At 39.2% G+C, this 26514-nt stretch overlaps 1 protein-coding gene across 1 annotated transcript in view; it reads right to left on the reverse strand.

Moving 5' to 3' along the window:
• ACTR8 (actin related protein 8) overlaps positions 1 to 26514 on the reverse strand; it is a 616404-nt gene that overhangs the window by 23313 nt on the left and 566577 nt on the right. The window lies entirely within an intron of this gene.

The following is a 26514-nucleotide window of genomic DNA, read 5'->3' on the forward strand; positions in this document are numbered from 1 at the left end:
ACTGTAGACCCTTTCTCTGCTTGTTTCTTATTGATGGCGACTGCTTATGACCACTTTGTTGACAGACGAATTAGAAGGCATGTCTTGGACATTCACTGAATGTGGACCACATACTATGGATATTTACTCTGCTCCAGCCACTGGGCTGCTTCTGTTCCTTGAACGTGGCCATTTCATTCCCATCTCAAGGCCTCTGCACTTCGCTGTTCTTTCAGCGTGGAGACCTAATAACTGCTTCCTTTGGCTTCCCCCCCCCCCGCCCCCCCCAGTTCTCAAGCCATGTGTCATCTCTTTGGAAAGATTCCTAATCACCTTCCAGAAAATGAAAATTACATGCTGGAAATGTATTTTGAGTTTAACAACGTCGGTTAAGATTTTATGTTCTAATACTTAGAAGTGACAAAGATCTAATTTTATGTTGATTTTGGAGAGAGCATTTTCCCCCAGAAAAGTTCATAATAGGACAAGACAACATCCTTCACCTCATTTGGGATTTGTGCAGCGCAATCATAAAGGATCATTTCTGCAAAAATATTAGGGCGGGGCCGTTAATTTTCCCAAGGGCCTTTCTTAATCTAGACCGTACCACCATCATCTCTCACCTGCTGTATGCTAGTTTCCTTCTAACTGAAATCTCGGGTGCCGTCTTTTACCATCCTTAGGCAGTTTTACAAACTGTAGCAAGATCGATCTTAAAAGGGAGATCATCTCATTCCCTTGCCTAAAAACTTTTGGACATTAAAATATAGTGATTTCCTATTGCTCTTAAAATCCAGTTCCTTGTCATGGCCTACAGGCCCAAGGTGACTTGTCCTCTTGATTGCTCCTCTCACTGTACTTCCGGCCACACCTCCCCCTCACCCTCCCCAGATTATGCTCTGGCAACATTGTTGTTTTAGTTTGTGAACACCCCCACCCAGATTATGCTCTGGCAACACTGTTGTTTTAGTTTGTGAACACCCAGGATTTTACTGATATCTCCAGGATTCTGCCTTGCTTGTCTCTTTACTGGAACCCTCCTCCTCTAACTCTGCACATCCAGCTCATTTTATTCTTTAGCTCTCTGCTTAGTTGTCACCACTTCTGGGTACCCTTCCCTGGCCACTCATCTCCGTATTTATTTTCTTCATAGTAACTCACATTGTGAAACCTGATAATTGATTTTTGTCTCTTGCCCTCAAGAAAATACAAGATGTAAGAGGTCAGGAATCCTGTCTGCCTTATTGTCTTTTATAATCTTCAAGGTCTATCATAGTTCTTGGCAAGTAGTAGGTGCTCAGATATTTGTTGGTTGGTTGAATGAGATTTTTTTAGACCTTTTTTTTTTTTTTTTGACAATTCCTTAAAATCTCTCCAATTGCCAAAGGAAGAAAGAAACTAACATTGGGATCTCATGAGTATCAGACATTGTGAGGCTATCTCTTCCTCCCCATTCCTTTATCTAGATCATTTTTGCCTGAGATTTAATGCAGTGATTTCCTAATGAGCTACCTCTAGTTTCTCCATACTCCATTTCATGCTATCTTCAGCTGTTAGTTTAATCCTATCTTGCCTCTTCCACTCACAAACCTTCAGTTTCTCCCCACCACCTGACAAACAACATCGAGCCTCCCTGGTATGGCATTAAGGGCTTTCCTGATATATCTTAGATTTTGCTCTCTGATTTCTACCTTCCTAATAGACCCTTTGTTTTCCTGCCTTGTTGCCTCTGCTCATGTGTTTCCTCTCGAAGGGAACTTTCTCCACCTGCTAAAATCGAATCAATCCTTCAAGGCAAGGCATGTGCCTCTCAAATAACAAAGGTGAAAGTACTTTGAAAAATGAAAAAAATTATATAATTAGTAACAAGATGTGGTAGAGGACAAAGATAGCATTTTCCCTCTTTCCCTAACCTTCTTTAATGTCTGAAACTAAGCATTAGCCACTAGCCACATGTAGCTGTTGAATATTTGAAATGTGCCTAGTCTGAATTGAAATGTACTGTACAAAATACCAGATCACAAAGATTTAGAATGAAATGAAGACTGTAAACTATCTTGGTTTTAATATTGATATGTTGAAATGATATTTTGGAAATTAAAGAACGTATTTTACTAAAAGTAATTTTATTTATTTAATTTTATTTATTTTTTATGTCACTACTAGAAAATTTAAAGTTACATACTTGGCTCACATACATGGTTTACATTACATTTCTGTTGGATACTGCTTGTCTAGAATGAAGACATTGGCCTGGCACAGAAGAGGTATTCAATAAATACTTGCTGAGTGAATGAAAGAATTGGTCGTTTTAATAATGGATAATATGTATACAGGGTTACTATGCATCAGACACTGTTCTAAACACTTTCCATTTATTCATCTAATCCTCATAACAACAACGATAATAATAACTAACATTTATATAGCACTTACCCTGTGCCAGGGAATGTTCTGATTGCTTTTCATGTATTCATTCATTTAAACTTCAACCCTACTGAGTTCTGTTATTCCCATTTTACAGATGAGGAAACTGAGAGAGAGCTCAAGTGTCTTGCCCAAGGTCACACAGTTAATAAGAAGCAGAACTGAGGTTAAGATCAAGAGCCAGGCTCTGTAGTTTGTGCTCTTAACCCCTGTGCTATGCTGCGTCTCCACACATAAGAGAAGTATTGAAATAGTATACAATCCACCATGGTATTCGTAGTCTAGATTGAGAGGTGATTTCTGGAGACTGTTTGACTGGATCTCAGCTTTCTCAAAGTTGCAAAATAGCTGCCCAGTTTTTCTTTTCTAGATTCCTCAACAAAATTCCCTGAGGACCTCTAAGTGGATGACCTTCCTATCTCTGCACCAATCCCTCGGCCAGCGGGATGGGCCATTCTGAATGACAGCTGCCTCTGGAGCTGGAGCTTGACTCAATCCCACTTAAGCTGGACGGCTTGAGAGTTGGAGAGGGGTGCTGTTTACCACAAGATAATGAAGGAACACTGGGTTACATAGAAACAATAAGATGTCCTCAATATTACTGTTAGGAAACATGAAAACAGATGGCATTTATATTCTTTATTGACCTTTTATGTGTTTGTTCTTAGAGTTATTGCCTTTGCATTCTTTATTTCATCTGGACTCTGAATCCTTAACTCTTTAATTGCCTCATTTTTCTACCTTATACTCTTTATTGTTGCTATTCACAGCAACTTCTTTTTTATAATTTTCATTTTTTAAAAAACTATGTAGCCAGATTGGACCTGCTGTGCAAATCAGAATTCAGCTGAAGTGATGGTTGCACTACTCTACAAGTCACTTTCTTAAACTACCTGAACTTATTTTCTGTATCAAAATGAGAAAATGTTTATAAAAATTCACATTGCAGTCATCCTTAGAGAATTTGGTTGGCTAAAAAGTTTAAAAATTTCATCTGTAGTCTCTGAAGTATTTCACAGAGTTAATTACATTATCAGTTTCACTAGTGAGCCTGTATGATTATATATATATATATATATATATATATAGCCTATCTTTAAATAAGGAATATCTAGACTCAACCTGTGGTTCTATTACAGGATGAAAAATACCATTCCGATTATAATTTCTAACTTTTTAACTCATGATCCATTTTTGGCAATCCTGGTAACTGCATTGTAAACCATTATAGTGGTAAATGGAATGGAATACTGGTCCAGAATTTTAAAGTTAAACCATCAGATATTTAGGGGTTAGTTGCCTTCTAGGGGCATTGACTGATCACTAAAAGCAAATTTTTAATATTTTTAGAATTGTATTCCATAGTACCAAAATATGTGTTCCTTTCTAAGCCCTATCTTTAGATTCCTAAATATGGAGTATATAAAGTATAACAGTATGTGCATTTTATTATGTTATAGATCTCAAGATAACATTAGGTTTTATATTTTGAAAAAATAGAGTATAGATATGTGCCATGTGACACTAAGGAATGTATAATTTACTATTCTTATTCACTAACTGGTTTGGTGCATAGTATTGATGGTTCTTGGATCTTCCTTTGTTTGAATGTGGTACCTGTACATAATATTAAAATCAAAAGATGCAAAGGGATATCCCATGAGGAGCAAGTCTCCTTTCTTCTCCTGTAACCCAGGATTCTCAATGTTGATTCCCTGGCTTAGTGATACTGTCATAAGCACTGCTTGGCAAATTTCTCCTGGGCAATAGAAGCCTTGATGACAGATTCACCTCCGAATTTCCGTCTTCTGAATCTTTGCCAAGCAATTCCTCACTCATTTTTAGCTCTTTTAATGCCTTTAAAATGTTATTTTTTTCTCATTATTTTGTCTAAGTTTTTTTTTTTTTTTTTTGCTTTTGTTTTTGTTTTCCTAAGGAGGAAAGTTAGTACAAATTACTTAATCCTTTATGGCAGAAGTGGAAGTTCATACATTTATTTAACCAAATCGACATGACAATTTAGGTCTTAGATTAAACGCTGTTTTGCTTTTGACTGTAACAATTCTGTTATTTATGTAGACATTTTCCAGAACAATTGCTGTTTTCCTGGTATTGTCAAAACACATTATTACTTATAAACAGGAAGAATCGTTACTAGTAACCCGATGTGTGGATGATTAAAAAACATTTATTTTGCCGATAAACATCCCACTTTTAATCTTTCCAAAACCAAACAGATGAATACAATGTTGATGTGGTTTGACGCTTTCTGTCCTTTTAATGGAAGGTTCAATGAAAATAGGTTTATTTTATAGTCTCTTAGGGAAAAGTTCTTTATGGCCCAGTGATTACTGTTCGTGGGAAAAATTGTTAGCTAGGCTTGAGAGGATGCTAGTAGGGAGGTTGCTGTGACCTCAGCTGGTGGCTAGGGAAGCTGTTGCTAATAGTTCAAGAGCACTTAATTTTTCTAACTAATTGTATAACACCAGCAGCTTGGATAATATTACCCAAGGTCAAATATGGGTCTCAAAAAATATCTTTCACAATTATCAGTAATTCACATCTTCGCTGTGAAACTGTAACTTGTTTTTGATGAGAAGTATGAAACAGAGCCTCTGAAAATGGAACCTGGCAACTGAAGACGTGTTGCTTGATATTATTTTTTCATTCCTTTTGAATGTATTTAGCTACTCCTTAATGGCACCCAGTCTTTTCAGATTGAGATGTTTCACAAGTATGTTGGAGACCATATGTGCAGAAAAGTGGAGAAGCAAGTAGAAACGGATATACAGCCACCCTAGGTGCTGACCTGTTCCTGCACTGGACTCAGCTGGCTAGCAAGGGAGGGGAGCAGATGTAGGGGGCGCCAACAGGGCTAGGACACAAGACAGAGAGCCATCGCTTAGGCTTACTGCTGCAGCAGCAGTGGCAGCATGAGCAGTTCACACCCAGATTTAGTAGGCTAACTGGGTACCCAGGAGCTCACTGTTGGGACTGTTCCCACATGGGGAAGCCACCCAGAATATAACTCTAGTCATTTCAACACAGTCACTCTTTTTAGAAGCGTAAAATTCCAAAGAAACCCTTCTAAATTACATTTTCCATCATAAGTCTTAAAAAAGTTCATATCCTTAACCCAGCATTTCCATTTCTAGATTTATTCTGAAGAAACAATGAGATGTTCAAACAGATTTCTGTGAAAGGATATTTATCACAGTGTTATTTGGAATGAAAAAGAATGGAAGTCATGTAACTGTGTAACAATGGGGAATTGGCTAAGTGTTGGAATACAACATGATACTGTACATTAAAATAATGAGAAACCATGATATATTAAGTGAAAAACCAGATTACAAAACAATATGTAGAGTATGATATAAATGTAAAAAAGAAATGTATTTATATGGCAATATACTAATATGGCATTATGGGAGCTATAATTTTTTTCTTTCCCTTAAGCTTTTCTATAGTTCCCAAATTTTCTACAATAAACATGCATGCCTCTTATAACTAGAAATAAATGCCAATACTTTCTAAAAGTTGGGCCAGGCGTGGTGACTCATGCCTGTAATCCCAGCACTTTGGGAGACTGAGGCAGGTGGATCACCTGAGGTCAGAAGTTCGAGACCAGCCTGGACAAACATGACAAAATTCCATCTCTTCTAAAAATACAAAAAAATTAGCCAGGCATGGTCGCACGTGTCTGTAGTCCCAGCGACTCAGGAGGCAGAGGCAGGAGGATCACTTGAACCCAGGAGGCGGAGGTTGCAGTGAGCTGAGATCGCACCACTGCACTTCAGCATGGGCAACAGAGTAAGACTCTGCCTCCAAAAAAAAAAAAAAAAGTTATATTTGTTAGAAATGGGGTTTATTTCTAGTTTTATTTTAATGGTTTGGATAATTCTTTTAAAAGTTTAAAGTTTTTTTCTTGATATGATAGAAATGATAGAAAATTAACTACTTGGGTAGTTGTTAACTTTTGCCAATTTTATTTCGTAAGATTATCATCAGCTCTGCCTAATTGTGTGTGTGTGTGTGTGTGTGTGTGTGTGTGTATGTGGAGAGAGAGAGAGGCACCCCACTCAAGTGAATTAGTCAAGTCAATGCTTTTTTGTTTTTTTCTAAGTACGAGTAGACTCTAGTAAGAAGCAAGGAAGCAGTTTCAGATTCCTTGCTGGTTAGCTCAAAAAAGCCTTTGCTTCTGATTAAAGTGAAGCATTATACATTCAAATTTTGTGAATGATATATTGGTAAGTCTACTAATTAAAAACATTCATTTTAAACACATGCTTTTTCTGAGTTCTATCATATTATCATACTACTAATTTTTTTTAAAAAAAGTTTTTAGGTTTTTAGCCTTTCTTTTTGGTAGCAAACTGATTGTTGATGGATACTAGAATCATCTTACCAGTATTTTGACCATACTGAAAAAATGGCCTGTGAATCAAAAAAATCTATGGAATTTGATATGATGGCAGAAAATCGTAAATTCTCAAAACAAACCGAAATGTTGCTTTGTGAGAGTTCAATCTGCATCCCTTTAAAATAACTTAGAGAGTATAGACTAGTACATTGTGGCAACTGAGTCTTATTTTTAGGGAAAGAAATTAGAGTCCAAATCAATGATTTTTGCCCTCCAACTGGAAGGCACTTTCTGGAAATAGGCAGGGAATCAATGCTGAAAGTAAGTGATTTCTTTTAAGTACTCATACAGTAAAATACAAAACTTGAGCTGCCTTCCGTGTGAGAGTGAACAAGGGCTGCAGAGACTCTGATTTTTCCTAAGCCTCTACAGGGTCAAGAGGATTTGGGAGGCTGCCCACATGGTGCCCACCAAGCATGCTCTGGAATACCCGCTGTGAGCAGCTTGTTTCTTTAACTCTCACTCCAAAATAAGTGGTGTTTCAGCTTTAGGAATAAATAAACTACTTTTGAAATCTAAAACGAGAGAAGGAAATGGCCTCCTTTGACCATCTGAGTGATGTGAGGTGTACTTGAGAGCTTGCCTGGTTGTTGCGATATAGGCCCAGGGAGTGTGGCTGCAGATTCTCTGCCATTAAGGAACTTTCATTCTCCACAAGAAGGAAGGGGATTGATAAATGAACAGATGATTAATATAAGACAGAAGGTCAGGTGCTATAAGAGAATCCCACACGAAATGAGGAGGAGGGAGAGCATATCATACCTAGAGTGAATCAGAGAAGGATTCCTGAGAAATGGCAGCTGAAGTGTATTTTATAAGATAAAGATTTCCTTTTTTTTTTTTAAACGGGAGTAAGAAGCTAGAAATGAAGGATTACAATGAGACTTCATCTGTCTTTCAGAAATCCTTTCCCCCGAATTTTCACATGCCTTAAACCTAATACGATTTATGATGGAATTAATTTGAATTGACTGATTGTTTAAAAGCATTCTATTTCCATAGCTTATATGAAAGAAAATTGTTTGTTGTAGACTTAGATTTGTTGTGTACCTATTAAAGCCTAGCTGGTTCGTTGTCACCCTAGAAATGTTCTAATTAGCATCAAGTCTTGCATAAGATATTTTCCTATCTCTTCTGAATGCCTTGTAGATGGGCGAAATGTTACCTCCTAATTCATTATTTTTCTTCAGATGTAAGTTATAGTTTACATTGGTTAAACTCAGGCACACTTTTTTTTAATTATTATTGTTAATTGTTATTTCCTATTGTCAACAAGCCTTGGAAGTACAATAAAGCAGGAGTGGCATGCTTTGGTGCCTGTGAGGGCTAGGCAGCTGGGAACTATGCCAAATAGAGAGTGCCTTCCTTCTCTGAAGGGGACAGAAACTTTTCAACTCTAGCCAGTTGTCACCATGAGGGATCGGGGGCCAGTGTAGCCAGAGTCTCCAGTGGTTTTAAGAGAAATGTAAAATCTGGATGATTATCTGAAATTTCTCTATTTTTAAATGTTGGTAACTAATTCATGTTTTCAAACAACATGGTGCTGGCCAAATAAAACCTGCCTATGGGATATGTGCAGCGCAGCAGCCACCTGTTTGCAACCTTTACTTTAAGACATACTCACTAGAAATTACTAAAATTCCTCATAGGCCCAGGCAAAAAGAAAGATAACATTAAAAACAAGACCACTAAGCCTTTTATTATGGAATATTTCAAACATTGAAAATACGAAAATAAACAAAATTTAAAAGCTATTGAATCTCCCAAAAAACACTTTAAGGACATACTGGTAATTCTTTTAAAAGTTAAAGTTTTTTCTTGATACGATAGAAATGATAGAAAATTAACCACTTGGGTAGTTGTTAACTTTTGCCAATTTTATTTCGTAAGATTATCATCAGCTCTGCCTAATTGTGAACTGAGAGACATGTGACTGTGATCTGAGTTACATATGGTTCCAACTTGTTTTTCAGATTATAAACTAACTTGCTTTCTTAATTTTCTTGTTCAGGACAATGACTAGAGAGAATTAAACCAAGTCAAGGACAAAAACTCCCTGCTTTCTTAATTAATGACCCTTATGATAGATTAACTTCCTCTTCATTGTCCTGCTTTGCTTAGATCAGGTGACAGAAAACCCATGACTATTACACGATCTGTAAAAAGTGTTAACTGTACCCTTCCCAAAAAGAAACATTCCCTATAATCAAATTCCTGTAAATATGTGCCAACCTTGTATGAAAAATGTTGTAATCCTGCTAAAAGCTCCTCTGTCTCTGCTTGTATAACTGAAACCTTAACTTCCCTACTTCAGAACACTGACTGTGTTCCTTTGGAGTTGGTGTTTTTGGGTGGGCCATCCTCACACTTTGCACTCTCTGTAAATTAGATTCTGACCATTTTGATTCTTTTAGGTTGACAAAAAGTAGAATAGTATAATGAACCCCTTTGTACATACCAACCAGTTTAGACAATTATCAACTCATAGCTAGTCTTGTTTTATCCCACCCACTTCCCCCATGTACTCAGATTATTTTTAAGCAAATCGTAGATGCCATATAGTTTCATCTGTAAATATTTCAGCACACCATCACTAAAAGACAAGGACTCCTTAAAAATATATAATTGCTATGCTACTTTCCCACCAAAAATTAACAATAATTCCTTAATGTCATTAAATATTCAATGTTCCAAAATCCCCTGATAATTATCACAATTTTTTTCCATTTTCATTTTTCAAATAAGTATCAAAATACATTGCAGTGCTTGATATAGCTTGATAAATCCCTTTAAATGTAAAAGTGACCATGTTACTAGAAAGGGGTCCTGATCCAGACCTGAAGAGAGTGTTCTTGGATCTCTTGCTGTAGCAGGACAAGCCACAGACAAAACCCCTCAGACACCGAGTTAAAGAAGGAAGGGCTTTATTCAGCCAGGAGCTTCGGCGAGACTCAAGTCTCCAACAACCAAGCTCCCTGAGGGAGCAATTCCTTCTCTTTTAAGGGCTCACAACTCTAAGGGGGTCTGTGTGAGAGGGTCGTGATCGATTGAGCAAGCAGGGGGTACATGACTGGGGGCTGCAAGCACCAGTAATTAGAACAGAACAGAACAGGACAGGGATTTTCACAGTGCTTTTCTATACAATATCTGTAATCTATAGATAACATAACCGATTAGGTCAGGGGTTGATCTTTAACCAGGCCCAGGATGTGGCAACAGGCTGTCTGCCTGTGGATTTCATCTCTGCCTTTAGTTTTTATTTCTTTCTTTGAGGCAGAAATTGGGCATAAGACAATATGAGGGTTGGTCTCCCTTATTCCCCACCTTTGAGAATCTCACTCAATAGTGGGAGTTCTCACTTTCATTTTTACTACCTCTGTCTTCTTGCAAGACAGATCAATAGTGATTTATATGGTACACGTGTGCTAAAGCATTTTGGTGAACTAAGGTAGCAATGAAGCTTTTTATCATTTGAAGAAGTACAGGTAGCAAACAAGGGAGCCGTAAGCAGGTTTTTATCACTATTATAACTCTTATTATAAGAGTTAAAATTTTTTTTAACACTGGGAACCATTTTCCAAACATGGCCCAGGGATCAAATCCATGCCACACTTGCATGGGCACATGTGCCAGTTTTGTCATATTTCTAACTATGTCTTCAACTACTTGCCCTTGATCATCTATGTGTAGACAGCAATTAGTAAGGTTAAATTTTCTACAGACCCCTCCTAGCAAGTAGTTGAGAGCTAATCTATTTTGATAGCATTTCTCATCTGAGTTTCTTGCCAGGCCAGAATAGTTAAGGCTCTGCCAGTCTTATTAGTGATTATTTCTAAGACAGCTTGTAACCATATGATTCGGTTGAGCATGTAAATGGGGGTCTGGTATCCCCACGAGCCATCTTGTGCCTAAGTACCAGGCCTGTAATATTGTATGATTCTCTCAGGGGGCCATTTATCATCTTTTTAATTTTCTATAGCTATGCTTCTCTTTTTGCGGGAAGCATAGACAGGGAAGCCCAGGAGTTTGTCTGTCTTTATGGGCAGTAGGAAGAAAGATGGTTTAATAGTGCCAATAACACGACCATCTGCCCGCTGGTCAGGCAATTTGGCGTAAGGTCTATGCCCACATATCCAGTATAATCCAGTGGAAGCTGTCCAGTCCTGGTGGGACTCCGGGTGGGTCCACACGGTTTGCAACTTTGGGAATTTACTAAATGGATTTTTTTAGTGTGGTTTGAACTCCACAAGGTGGCTGTTTTTGTAATACTATTACACAGTTTTTGCCCAAGGCAGCTGAGTCTTCCCACAAGAAGGGTGAAGTCCTTCCCCACTCTTGCTATACAGTACTGTCTAATGATTGAGGCTTTTAGGACCCAGAAATTATCAGGGTGATTCTTTTGAGATGGGAATTCATCAGGAACTGGGTCTGTAGGTACTAATTCTCCGGCTTCCCATGGCCATTGATCTCCCATTACAGTTTCTCCATATACATAACATGAAGTGACATTGAGAAACTGGGCTATATGCTTGGCTAATTGCAAGAACAAATTTCTTGTTTTTCCTGGAATTTCTGGTACTGGCACATTCAGTTCATCATAGAAGGTTTGAATATTGGCTCAGGAGAGCGTTTATAAACTTCTCCTCAAACCACGATATTTACTCAAGGATCCAGTCCAGCCCCATCGATTCTTAGGGTTACATGCTCCCCTTTTTTCTAGCAAGGATCAAGGGGGTTGGTTATTACTAGTTCTAAGGGGTTACACTGACCAATGGTACAGGAAGGGCCACTTTTCCCTTTCTGAAGGTGGACAGGATCCTTTTAATTTTTTATCCAAGTAGCCTAAATGACACAAGACCAGTATTTACATTAATTTCCACACAGTCCTAATTCATGAGAAAGGTACTTATTTTCTGCTATATAGCCTCTTTTCTAATTAAGAGAACCACATCCTATTTTTAACTTATTACTATTAATGACAGCACAGGCATCAAATTTCAAGGTGACTTGTTTGGGCACCTCTTTTTCTTTTGTTTTGGCTAACACTTTACTCGTATCGTTTATGAGCCCCCACCAGTCCTCAGTCCTTAATCTTATTTCAAAAACTGTGGTCATGGGAGGCTCAGATGGGTCATAGCACACATCAAGTTGGTCATTTCTTGGGCTACATACCTTGTGTAGAATAGCATTATACAAACAAGTTATTTTTAAAGTTCTGGTACACTTATAATAACCATAAAATAATAGGACTGTAGCAACTTTTTGTCCTACCTCAGTGACTTGATGTATACGCTGGGAACAGTCCTTAGTCTGAGGCAGGCCAGTTGAAGTACTGTACAAGTCCAAATATTAAGGAAAATGAGTCCCACGATGAGTTTCTTCATGCTTCGGCTGTGCATGGACCAATCAGTTTCCAGGTATGACTGGAGTAGGGCTTGTCATCTTCTTCAGAGTCACTTTGCAGGGGTTGGCGAAGCTGCTGCTGCCCACATACAGCTCCCAGTCTACTGATGTTCAAGAATGGTCTCGGAGGTTGGGCCTGCTAGAATAAACTGAGTCCAATACCTCTACACAGTTATGTTCAAGTGGGCTCTCTGATACTGGGAGCAAGGTGACAGGGTTTAGGGTGTTGCAAACTTCAATGGTTATGTGGGGATTTTCACATACCTACATTTGGTACTTGGTTAATCTAGCATTTGTTAGCCAGTGATGTCCTTTGGTATTCATCAAAGTTACCACAGCATGGGGGGCCTTTATATTCATGTTTTGCCTACAGGTTAGTTTATCTACTTCTTGTGTTAACAGGGCTGTTGCTGCCAGGGCCCTTAGACATGGGGGCCAGCCTTCGGAAACCCCGTTTAGTTGTTTTGAGAGACAGGCCACTGGCCTTGGCCATGGCACCACAGCCTGGGTTAAAACTCCAGCTGCCATTTTTTTCTTTTTCTGACACATAGAGTGTAAAGGGTTTTGTCAGGTCAGGTAGCCCCAGGTCTGGGGCCAACATGAGTTTTTCTTTTAACTCATGGAAAGCTTGTTGCTGTTGGTTGTAATAGATGTAGTTTATCCAATCTACATTTTTATTAACTGTCACCTACCAAAATACTGACTCAGATCCTGCCGCTATTTGATTTCAAGCTTTAAATTGATCTGGTATTCCCTATGGGACTCCAATTGCGTCTAAATGGACATGAGAATCGAAAGACCCATAAGCTTTACGATGTCTTATTTTTCCTCCCTCTGGTTGATGAAATGCCAGGGTGAAACGGATAGCCAATTTGACTAAAGTATAAGTGCCACTCCAGTTATTCGGCAGAGTGCCCAGTAAAGGTCCACCACAATACCAGCACACATCCGCTTGGGGATGAACAAGGGCTGACTGATTGATAAGCTCTTGAAAATTCTTAAGCTCACTGCATCCCTTCAGGTCTCCAAGGAATGCTAAGTTTCCTCCCTGTCTTGAGAGACACAAAGTGAACTTAGTGTTGGGAGACAGAAGCTGGATGGCCCTTGGGGGCTGATCTGTAGGGTGCTGGACTTCAGGATATAGCAGACAGAGCTTGGCACGACTTATTATTCCAGGCTGTAGAATCCTGGAAAAGAGCTACCATGCAGCCCATGCCTGGCCTACTGGAGGACCACCTTAGTGGAAAGGGGACAGTCTGGGTCTCTGGCCTGCCATGTGCACAAGCATAGCAATTGCTTTTGTTTAACATGTGGATGGAATATTTGATCCATTTCAACCAGGCATTTGCATCTTGGTATCCTGTCTTAACTGCCAAAGTTTGCTTTAAGTCTTTAACTTCTATGGTCCTCTAGTAAAATGAATGTATGATTTTAGGATATTATAAAAATCAGAGTAGTCCATCCTTGCTCTTTAGTGGTTCACAGAACATTGAACTAACTGTGGCATAAAAGCTGTACATTGGAGGGCAAGACTCCTGGTTGACATGGGAGTCTTTATCAAAATTTCCCTGGATTCAGTGGTCCTAATTTACTAATGCCCAGTCTGAGGAGAGTCAGCAGGGACAGAAGTACTTTTCTGAAGTAGAGAGCTGTCTTTGACTTGGCAAGTCCCCACAGGGTATAAAAAGGCAAGCATTAAATGCAGTAGTTTAAGGCGAAATTGACTTGGTTATGTTAATAACTAGATGGTCAGCAATAGAGTGAGGAAAGAAGAAAGAGTAATAGAATAGATGAAAGAGTTAGATTTTCTTAGCTTTAGTTTGGTAAGGTTTCCTCCTGGGACTGTGGCCCATGACTCTGGATGGAGTGGCACTTTGACTCAGTGTGATAAGTCCATCCCTTTTCTGCTCTACAAATGACAGTCTCAGTGGTTAGCAGCACAAGGTAGGGTCCTTCCTAGGCTGGCTCAAGTTTTTCTTCTTTCTACCCTTTGATGAGAAGATGATCTTTAGGCTGGTGCTGGTTTACTGGAAATTCTAGGGGTGGTAACTGTGCTAAAAGACTTTTAGTTTTGAGGAAAAGGAAAGTGGAAGATAAACCAAGTATATAATTTCTAAGAAACTGACTTTTTGTTTTAAATATGGGGACATCAGTGGACTTTATAGTCCTTGGTGCCTTTCTACTGAGAAATTTCCTTTAGCACCTATTTTTATTAGTTTTTTAGACCAAAGAAGCTAAATGCCATTTTATATCTGACAAAGCTTCCTGTATCATTTTTATACCAGATAAGCTAAATTTCACCTTTATATTAGTGTGTTATTAATGTTAAACTTAGTTTTAATAAAACTTTGTAGACATATTTATTCAATTTTTAATGTCGGACCATAAGGTAAGATTTTTATAGACTCTTTTTAACCTTTTATAATTTTTGTTAAAGAGTAGGTTAGTGCTATAAGAAAAACCCATTGTGTTTTTACTTTAATGTCCAGTTCACAGAAAAACTGGATGATACCCCTTTAACTTTAGCTAATATGTTTACACACAGAATTTTTTTAACAATGAATGTTTTAAAACTTGCTTAAACGTTCAAAACAATTTTTTTTAACCTTTTAATGTAGGTAAAAATGTACATTCTTATGCTTCCTTATAATCCTTTTACCAAAGGTATATTTTACTTTCCTTATACACCTTGCACATAAACTGATTTTTTAAAAATAGTTTTACATTCAGGAGGCCTAGTTATATTCAGGAGGCCTAGTTACTTTTAAATTATAGAACATTTATTGCATAAATTCTTTTTTTATAACTTTTTTTTTTTACTACTTTCGCAGACAATTCTTCGACATGCTTCAACTTTCTGTCTTATTACAAACATTTCTTTTTTTAAACAACCAGTTAATTTATTTCAGGATAAGAATTTACCATATAACTTTCTTTTCACATAAATTCTGCCCCCTCCCTTTTCTTTCCCTTTTTTTTCGAAGATGATAACTGATCTTTTCCAAAGTGAACTTGTCTGTAGACTAGACTGTGTAAGGCCACAAGATTAGAAGTTACTATAATACATGTTACACTGTTAACTTTTAGCAAACTTTACTTTTGTTGAAAACCATGTAAGTTTGGGATTTTAATTATCCTTTGCTATCAGTAAGACCTTGTTTTGTCCAAATTAACTTAGAATTGGTATAGATGGCCTTTTTTTTTTTTTTTTTTTCCTTCAGTTACCCTGGAGGAACCATCTATCGTCCTGTCCTGAAGGGAGTTCCTCCTACCTTTGTATGGTAATTAAGATTTAGATCGCCTGTTAGGAAACCTGCTGGGTTAAGGGAATTTTCAGTGGTTAATGTTAAATCATCTTTTTTTTTTTTTTTTTTTTTTTTGGTCTTAGGATGCTTCTGAACTGGTGAGGTGTGCTTACAATGAGGTTTCCTCTAAAAGTTGTTTTTCTGCTTTCTTCTGTTAGCAAAGCAGTTGCTGTTACAGATTGAATGTATTTGGGCCATCTGCAGATTACTAGGTTAAAGATTTTTGATAGGAAGTCTACACAGGTTGTCAGTGTCCCCCATGCTTTCCGGCTATGCCCTTGTTTATGCTGACAACAAAGGGGTATTGGAGTGTTATTGGGTTATGGAGAATACCTTTAATTATCAATTATAGATTTTAAATTTACCTTGGCTTTTCAAGAAATAGGGTGCACTTTATTCTTAACTGCTTGTATATCTCTCTCTTTCTTTCTTTGATTTTCTGTCTCTTTTTCTCTTTGACTTTCCTTTTGCCTCTGTCTCTTTCTCTCTCTCTGCCTCTCTGTCTCTCTCTTCCCTTGACTCCCTCTTTGTCTGTCTGTCTTTTCCCCTTTCTCTCTCTGCTGGTCTTTCCGTTCCTCTGCCAGCCACTTATGCTGCTATTCTCTCAACCACTGTGGGGTGGGGGTCTAAAACCAGCTGTAACCAAGTGTCTGTGTACGGGAACTGGTCTGGGTGCCCTGGCTTACAGGTTACCTTGTGCCGTACCTTTGAAACAAGGGACCTGTCCAGGCTTGCTTCTGATGGCCAACCCAACTCTAATGCTGGCCAGTCTATTTCACACAAAGTTCTAAGTTTTCCTGGTGTCCTAGTAACACTGTAATCTCCCTTAAATCTTTTCTTGAAATTTTCAACATGGTTCCAAGTGGGGTGGGCTTACTTTGTGCCTGGCCCATGCTTCTTCGAGACAAAACACCATGCTCACACCACACGCACACCACAAAACAAAGAATGGGTAAAAAGGGCACACACACACTTTTACAGTTTACACCAAACCAGAATCAAAACCAAAATTAGAGTATCCAATAATCCAAGCCCCAGGCGAAAACCAAAACCAAAGTATCAAGCAATCCAAGTCAAGTCAAAAACAAAAACCAAAGTGCTGGTACAGGTACACCGTGGGTGATCGGGCTATGCTTCCACTCAAATGGAATGGGCAAGTTCCAAAGACTAGTCTTACCAAGTTTCAGATGTCTGGACTGCAATTGCCAGTTCCTTCCTGGTGTTCAGCCACTGCGTTGATCTTCTGCAGGGGCCTGCCATGCACTGCTCTGGTGAGACATTCCACTGGGGCAAGTGCCTACCTGGGAGTGCTCTTAGGATCCGTGTCACTCAAGCTGGTTGGAGTCCCCAACAGGGGTGCTCCACAGGGCAGGCCTGAGCCACCTGAGGGGCTGCCTCGACTGTCCCTTAATCACCTCGCTTCCCGGTCAGAGAACCAATAAATGTAGCAGGACAAGCTGCAGACAAAACCCCTCAGACACCGAGTTAAAGAAGGAAGGGTGGCCAGGCGTGGTGGCTCACGCCTGTAATCCCAGCACTTTGGGAGGCCGAGGCAGGCAGATCATGAGGTCAGGAGATTGAGACCATCCTGGCTAACAGGGTGAAACCCCATCTCTACTAAAAATACAAAAAATTAGCTGGGCGTGGTAGTGTGCGCCTGTAGTCCCAGCTCCTCGGAGGCTGAGGCAGGAGAATAACATGAACCCAGGAGGCAGAGCTTGCAGTGAGCTGAGATCACACCACTGCACTCCAGCCTGGGCAACAGAGCAAGACTCTGTCTCCAAAAAAAAAAAAAAAAAAAAAAAAGGAAGAAGGAAGGGCTTTATCAGCCAGGAGCTTCGGCAAGACTCACATCTCCAACAACCTAGCTTCCGGAGTGGGCAATTCCTATCTCTTTTAAGGGCTCACAACTCCAAGGGTGTCTGCATGAGAGGGTTGTGATCAATTAAGCAAGCAGGGGTACGTGACTGGGGGCTGTATGCACTGGTAATTAGAACAGAACAGGACAGGGATTTTCACAGTGCTTTTCTATACAATGTCTGTAATCTATAGGTAACATAACGGGCTAGGTCAGGGGTCGATCTTTAACCAGGCCCAGGGAGCAGTGCCTGGCTGTCTGCCTATGGATTTCATCTCTGTCTTTTAGTTTTTACTTCTTTCTTTGGAGGCAGAAATTGGGCATAAGACAATATAAGGGGTGGTCTTTTACCTTAGTGCAAGAAAGAATTTGGAACAAGTCCACAGTGCAAAGTAAAGCAAGTTTGTTAAAATAAAGTAGTGAAAGAATAGCTACTCCATAGAAAGAATAGGGCATTTCTGAAAGAGGAGGAAAGCGCCCCCACAACCAAAGTACAATGCTTGTTTATATATAGGACGATAACAACAACAAAAATCATGGGGCGATGTGCTCTGCTACAAGGGTTTATGATAAAGCATTAATTTTCTTAATTACTATATTTTCAAGAATTGATATTATTATCTTTAAAGCAAAATTAGAAATGCTTCTGTTCTTGAGATAACAGGATATTAGGACCTTCCCGAGTCTGGGTCTGTTTAGTAAATGTTATCCATCTGTTCCCTTAACCGTAAACATCCAGAGGTTAGGAATACCTAATTTGCTGGGAATGCAGCCCAGCAAGTCCGCCTCATTTTTCCTAGCCCTCACTCAAGATGAAGTCAGTCTGGTTCGAATGAACGCTTCTGACAACCATACATTTTAACAAAAATAAGAATTTCTAATGAAGAAGAGAAAACTAACACACTTCTGTCCATACGAGGAAACCCAGTGTTCTGATGATTTGGTGACTAGTAGTGTGATATGTTTTCCAGGAACTAGGTAAGTACCAAATATCATGTAGATACTGTCTCCATTACCCTATTATGTGAGTACTCTTTAAGGAGTAATATTTTCAAGTAAAAAAAGTCATAAAAATAATACATTAGGAAGACATCACCAAAAATGGAGTGAGAATCTGCAAAAATTCTCTTCTGTTTAAAAACAATGAGCAAATTTGCAGAACTGGACACAATCAATATTTTTTAGAGCTGTGAAATTAACCAAAGGCTTGCAGCAATCAAGAGTGTTCTTGGACCAAACTGAGGGTCAGGCTGCTATTTTTCATGGCCCAATAACAAGGTGAAGATGAACTGGGGAGGAATAGAGTCATTTCTGCCACTGGTTATAGGGAGAAGGCCTGGAAATTATAGCCAGACCAACTCAAAATTACAAAGTTTTCCAGAGCTTATACTAAGCTATATGTCTACGTGTAAGTGTGCATTCATCTAAAGACTTAAGTGATTAACTTCTTTTAATCTATAACTTAGGGCAGAGTCCTGAAGACCTTCCTCTGGAGCCTCAGTAAATTTACTTAATCTAAATGGGTCCAGGTGCTGAAGTGATTACACTTATCTTGTCTCCTGCTAAATCATGGAAGTTTGGGGATTCCTTCAGACCCAAAATAAACTTGTTTGTGGAGGTCTGGGGAGTTTCTTCAGACCCCCAATAAAACTTGTTCTTAAATGGGTCCTGCTGAGAGGTGACAATGTGCTAGCAGCCCTCATTCTCAGCGCCACCTCAGCCTCCGGCCTCGGTGTCCACTCTGGTGGCACTTGAGGAGCCCTTCAGCCTGCCACAGCACCATGGGAGCCCCTCTCTGGGCTGGCTGAAGCCAGAGCCTCCTCCCTCTGCTTGTGGGGAGGTGTGGAGGGAGAGGCACGGGCAGGAACCAGGGCTGTGCTTGTGGGCCAGTGAGTTCCGGTGGGCGCGGGCGTGGGTGTGGGCTCGGTGGGCCCTGCACACGGAGTGGCCAGCTGGCACCACTGGCCCAGGGCAGTGAGGGGCTTAGCACTGGGGCCAGCAGCTGTGGAGGTTGCTGGGTCCCCCAGCAGTGCCTGCCTGCCAGCGCCGCACTCAAATTCTTGCCGGGCCTTAGCTGCCTCCCAGCAGGGCAGGACTTGGGACCTGCAGGCCTCCATGTCTGAGCTCCCCCTCCTGTGGTGGGCTCCCCTCCAGCCTGAGCCTCCCCGACGGGCACCGCCCCCTGCTCCATGGTGCCCGGTCCCATCCACAGCCTAAGGGCTGAGGAGTGCAAGTGCGACTCGGGACTGGCAGGCAGCTCCACCTGCAGTCCTGGTGCAGGATCCACTGGGTGAAGCCAGCTGGGCTCCTGAACTGGATGGGGACTTGGAGAACTTTTATATCCAGCCAGAGGATTGTATGTTCACCAATCAGCACTCTGTATCTAGCTAACCTAGTGGGGATTTGGAGAACTTTTCCCTCTAGCACTCTGTGTCTAGCTCAAGGATTGTAAATGCACCAATCAGCACCCTGTGTCTAGCTCAGGGTTTGTAAATACACCAATTGGTACTCTGTATCTAGCTAAGTAGCACTCTGTGACTCTGTCTAGCTCAAGGATTGTAAATGCACCAATCAGCACTCTGTCAAAACGGACCAATCAGCTCTCTGTAAAATAGACCAATCAGTCTTTGTAAAATGGACCAATCAGCAGGATGTGGGTGGGGTCAGATAAGGGAATAAAAGCAGGCTGCCTGAGCCACCAGTGGCAACCCAGGTCCCCTTCCAGACTGTGGAAGGTTTGTTCTTTCACTCTTTGCAATAAATCTTACTGCTGCTCACTCTTTGGGTCCACGCTGCCTTTATGAGCTGTAACACTCACCAGGAAGGTCTGCAGCTTCACTCCTGAAGCCAGCGAGACCATGAACCCACGAGGAAGAACAAACAACTCCAGACGCACCGCCTTTAAGAACTGTAATATTCACCACGAAGGTCTGCAGCTTCACTCCTGACAGCGAGACCACGAACCCACCAGAAGGAAGAAGCTCCAGACACATCTGAACGTCTGAAGAAACAAACTCTGGACACGGCATCTTTAAGAACTGTAACACTCACCTCCAGGGTCCGCCGCTTCATTCTTGAAATCAGTGAGACCAAGAACCCATCAATTCCGGACACACTGTTAAGAATTCCTTTGTTATTTTGTCATGTCTTAAAGCCCAGGAAAGGCCTAGGCAAAACTCTTACGGGCTTTGTTACATCGCAGCCTTTGTATAAGGGCACTGGCTTTTAATATTTAACTTAACCCCTCAGTCAGTACTGAAATAGTTATTATGGAGGCCTTCATTAGTGAGACCTGCCCTACCACAAGGGGAGCATTTATCCAAAAAAGATGGCTGAATTGGGTAAAAAATAGCAATCATGGTGCCATTTTCATTTGCCTTATTCCCATTCCCCCTTCTTCATTTCTGCAGAAGTTCTGAAAACCATCAGCCCTCAGTCATGAAAACCAGCAGCCTGGCAGTCAATAGAAGAGCAGAAGGGTGTTGGTGAACTATTAAAGCCTCCATCACAGAGAATTGTCATTATTTTACCTGCCTGAAGAGTCCCTGGAAGATTCTACTTGCATGGCTGTCTTTATTTGATCTGAATCAGAAACTCAAGTGTAGAAAAATACTTTTCACAGGGGCATTTGTTGAAAACAATTAAAATCAATTGATTGACTTTGTGATTGCCTGAGGCAGTCAGTAACAGTTGGGGTAGAGAATACGATAACTAGAAAGCTTAAAAGGAAAGCCGGGCAATGAGATATCCACAGGGCCTTTGAAGCTCTGACATACTCTTAGGAATCTAGAAGGCCACCCGCATGAATAGGGCTGTGTACATGCCAAAGAAAAACTTGATATTGCTTCTAGATGGTGAGATTAAAAAAATAATAAACTGAGTAGGCTAGGCCCCAAGCTCTCACATCTGGCTAGTTTTGAGATGGAACAAGCAGGAAGTAAAGGATAAGGCAGAATTGCCAGTTACCTGATTGAATGTTGGAGGCATGCCCCCAACAAACACCCAGAACCCTTCAACAAAAAGTGGGAGACTTATTGGTTCCAGAGCTTTGAATCTCTGTCTAGTCATTAGCTGACTACTAAGCTAATTGAGCAGAGACATCAGTAGCTATATCTGACAAAGAATACAGCCTTTATAGAATTGGTTTTAAAAAGTCACTAAACAACAACTTGGAGAAGGAAGAAGAATCTCATTTTCAGAATTGCCACGTTATATTATTTAAATAATGTCAATTTTCAATAAAAAGTTATGAAATATGCAAAGAAACAAGAATACATGGACCATAGATGGGAAAAGAAAAATAATTCCAATAGAAACTGTTCCCAAGGAAGCCTGAACATTGGACCTACTAGATAAAGATTTTAAGACTGGGCATGGTAGCTCATGCCTGTAATCCCAGAACTTTGGAAAGTCAATGCAGAAGGATCACTTGGGCCCTGGAGTTCAAGTCTGAGGCCAGCCTAAGCAACATAGTGAGATCCCATCTCTACAAAAAAAAAAAAAATTGTTTTTAATTAGCTGTAATCCCAGCTACTCAGGAGGCTGAGGCAGGAGAATCGCTTGAACCAGGGAGGTGGAGATTGCAGTGAGCTGAGATCACACCACTGCACTCCAGCCTGGTGACAGAGCGAAACTCTGTGTAAAAAAAAAAAAAGAAAGAATGAAAGAAAGTATGACTGATGTTTTGACAAATAGAATTATCAGTAAAGAGAAAAAAACATTTTATAAGAAGAGAGAACCAAACAGAAATTCTGGAGTTGAAAATACAGAAACTGAAATGAAAATTCACTAGAGTGGCTCAACAGCAGACTTGAGCAGGCAGATGAAAGAATCAGTGAACTTGAAGATAGATTGAGATTATCCAATCTGAAGAATATAAAGAAAAAAGAATGAAGAAAAGTGAACAAATTTTAGAGACCTGTAGGATACCATCAGGCATATAAACATATGCATAATTGGGAATCTCAGAAACAGAGGTGGGAAAGAGGGTTAAAGAATATTTGAAGAAATAATGGCCAAAAACGTTTCAAGTTTGATGAAAAATATTTTTTTATGCACCCAAGACCTAAAATAACTCCAAATAAAATAAAACCAAAGAAATCCATACCTAGACACATGATAATCAAGCTGTGTTGAATCTTGAAAGCAGCAAAAGAGAAGTGACTCATCACACACAAGGAATTCTAAATAAGATTAACATTTGACTTCTCACCAGAAATCATGGAGGCCAGAAGGCAGTGCTGAGAGAAAAAGATTGTGAATCAAGAATTCCATGTCTAGAAAAACTATCTTTCAAAAATGAATGAGAAAATAAGACATTCCTGTATAAACATATCCTGAGAGAATTCATTACTTTAAAATCTGCCCTACAAGAAATACTAAAGGGACTAATGCAGACTGAAATGAGAGGACAGTAGACAATAACTCAAATCCACATGAAAAATAAAAAGCACTGGTGTGTTAGTTTCTGAGGGCTGCTGTAACAAATTACTACGAACAGGGTGGCTTAAAATAACAAAAATGTATTTTCTCACAGTTCTGGAGGCTAGAAATTCAAAATCTGGCAGGGACACATTTTTTTCCAGGGCTCCAGGGAATAACCCATTTCTTGCCTCTTCCAGTTTCCTAGGGCTTGCCCAGAATTCTTGGGCTTATAGTTACATCAATCAAATCTCTGCCTTGTCTTCATAACACCCTTTCCTCTGTGTCTGTCTTCTCCTCTGTGTGTGTATTATAAGGACACTTGGTAGATGTAGGGCCCATCTGGATGGTCTCAAGATCCTTAACTTTCTTACATCTTCAAAAATCTTTTGTTTTTTCTTTTTCAAATAAGGTAACATTTTCATAGGTTTTGGGGTTTGAGACTTGGACATATTTGTAGGTGGCCACCATTTGCCCCTCTACAATCAGTAAAGGTAACTACATAGGTAAATAAAAAAGACAGTGTAAGTATATTTTTGTTTGTAACTTTTTCCTCTTATCTAATTTAAAAGATAACTGCATTAAACAATAATTATAAAATCTGTATCGATAGGCAAACAATGTAAAAAAAGGTGTAATTTATATGACAATAACAGCACAAGTGAGGAGAGGAAATGGAACCATACAGGAGCAAAGTTTTTGTATATTTTTGAATTAAGTTGGTATTAATTTAAACTAGACTTTTAAAAGTTAATATGTTAATTGTAATCCCCAGAGCTACTACTAAGAAAATAAGTTTTAAAATATGATAAACTATGCAATAGGGGAATTGAAAGAAGTCAGTAATGGAGGAGTAGAAATCAAAAGGCATAAGACATATAGAAAACAAATAGCAGAATGGTAGAAATAAGTCCTGACTTATCAGTAATTACATTAAATGTAAATAAACACTTCAGTTAAGAGGCAGAGATTGGCAGAATACATTTTTTTAAATGATTTCTGTGTTTCCTACAAAAGACACATTTCGATTTAAGTACACACATAAGTTGACAGTAAAAGAATGGAAAAAGATATAATATGCAAACAGTAACCAAAAGAAAACTGGAACCACTATACCAATATTGGACACAATAAACTTTAAGACAAAAATTATTAGTAGAAAACAAAGACATTTGATAAGGACTATAAATCAATACACCAAGAAAGTATAAAAATTATATATGTACCCAAAAATAGACTTTAAAAATGTAGTAAGCAAATATTGATAAAAGTGAGGAAAGAAACAGACATTTCAACAACAATAATAGTTGGATAATTCAATATCCCACTTTCAATACTGGCTACAAGACCTACACAGAGATAAACAAGAGAATGAAAGACTTGAACAGCACTACACCAACTAGACCTAACAAATCCCTCTAGAATACACCATGCCAAAACAGCAGAGCACATATATTTGCAAGCACACATGGAACATTCTCCAGTATAGACATACGTTAGGCCATAAAACAAGTATTAATACCTTTTAAAAGATTGGAATCATTCGAAGTATTTTTTTTCTAACTACAATGGAGTGAAATTAGAAATCAATAACAGAAATTTGGGGAATTCACGAATTTGTCAAAATTAAACAACACATTTCCAAATACAGTAAGTCAAAGAAGAAATCACATAGAAAATGAGAAAATAATTCAAGATCAATGAAAATAAAACATGACAAATTAAAACATATGGCATGCAGTGAAAGCAATGCTTAGAGGGAGATTTATAGCTTCAAATGCCTTTAAAAAAGAAGGGAAGACAGAGCAAGACTCCGTCTCAAAAAAAAAAAAAAAAAAAAAAAAAAAAGAAGGGAAGAAGCCAGGGGCAGTGGTGCATTCCTGTAGTCCCAGATACTTGAGAGGCTGAGGCAAGAGAATCATTTGAGCCCAGGAGTGAGAAGCCATAGTGCACTATTTTCATGCCTGTGAATAGTCACTGCACTCTAGCCTGGGCAACATAGTGAGACCCCACTTCTTAAAAAGAAGAAAAATGTCAAATCAATAACCTAATCTTCCACCTTGAGACACTAAAAGCAGCAGAGCAAACTAAACCCAAAGCAAGGAGAAAAAAGGAAGTAGCAAAGATAAGCGTGGAAATAAATGAAACAGAGAACAACAACAACAAAAAAAGCTAAAACTAGGTTTTTTGAAAAGATTAACACAATTCTTAAACTTTTAGTTAAATTTACCAAGAAAAAATGGATTACAAGAAAAAACTATGAACAGCTTCATGCCAACATATTGGATAACCTAGATGAAATAAATGAATCCTTACAAAGACACAAACTACGAAAACTGACTCAAGACAAAGAAAATTGGAATAAATCTATAAAAAGGAAAGAGATTGAATTAGCAGTCAAAAATCTTCTTACAATTAAAAGCTCAGAATTAGATGGCTTCACTGATCTATTCTGCCAAATGTTTAAAGAATTGATACCAATTCTTTACAAACTCTTTCAAAAAAGAGAATAGGAGAAAAAACATAGCTCATTCTATAAGACCAGTATTATCCAGATTCAAAAATCTTATTTTAACAAAATTACTTGCAAATGGAATCTAGAACATATAAAAAGGATTACGCACTATAACCAATTCAGATTTTAACCCAGGAATACAAGTTTGATTTAACATCTAAAGTTAATAAATGTAGTACAAAGGATAAAATCACATGATCATCTGAATAATTGCTTTTGACAAGATCTAACACCTTTCATAACTAAAATAAAGCAGTCAACAAGTGAAGGGTAGATGTGAACTTCCTCAACTTGATAAAGGGCCTCTACAAAAAACCTACAGCTAACATCATACTTAATGGGTAGAAAACGGAATGCTTTCCCCCTAAGATTAGAAGCAAGGCAAATATGTTCATTCCCACCACTTCTATTCAACATTGTACTGGAAGATCTATTCAGGGTAATTAGGCAAGAGAAATAAATAAAAGGCATCCAGAATGGAAAGGAAGAAGTAAAACTATCTCTATTTGCAGATGACATTATCTTGTATATAGAAAATCCTAAGATCCTTCCCCCACAACCACAAACACACACTATTAGAGATAGTAAATGAGTTTAGAAAGGTTGCAGAATGCAAGATGAATATACTAAATTCACTGTACTTTTTATACCTTAGCATTTAACCACCCAAAACTGAAATTAAAACAATTTCACAGCCAGGCACGGTGGCTCATGCCTGTAATCCCAGCACTTTGAGAGGCCGAGGCAGGTGGATCACCTGAGGTCGGGAGTTCGAGACCAGCCTGACCAACATGGAGAAACCCCATCTCTACCAAAAATACAAAATTAGCCAGGCGTGGTGGCACATGTCTGTAATCCCAGCTACTCAGGAGGCTGAGGCAGGAGAATTGCTTAAACCTGGGAGGCGGAGGTTTCAGTGAGCCAAGATTGCACCACTGCACCCAGCCTGGGCAACAAGAGTGAAACTCCGTCTCAAAAAAACCACATAAAACCAAAAAAACCAATTTCACTTACAGTAGTATCAAAAATAATAAAATAGGGGCCAGGTGCAGTGGCTCATGCCTATAATCCCAGCACTTTGGGAGGCCGAGGTGCGTGGATCACATGGGCTCGGGAGTTCATGATCAGCCTGAACATGGCAACACGGCAAAACCGCATCTCTACAAAAAAGTACAAAAAATTA

The sequence above is a fragment of the Macaca thibetana genome, chromosome 2 (assembly GCF_024542745.1).
Source record: "Macaca thibetana thibetana isolate TM-01 chromosome 2, ASM2454274v1, whole genome shotgun sequence".
Taxonomy (NCBI): Eukaryota; Metazoa; Chordata; class Mammalia; order Primates; family Cercopithecidae; genus Macaca; species Macaca thibetana.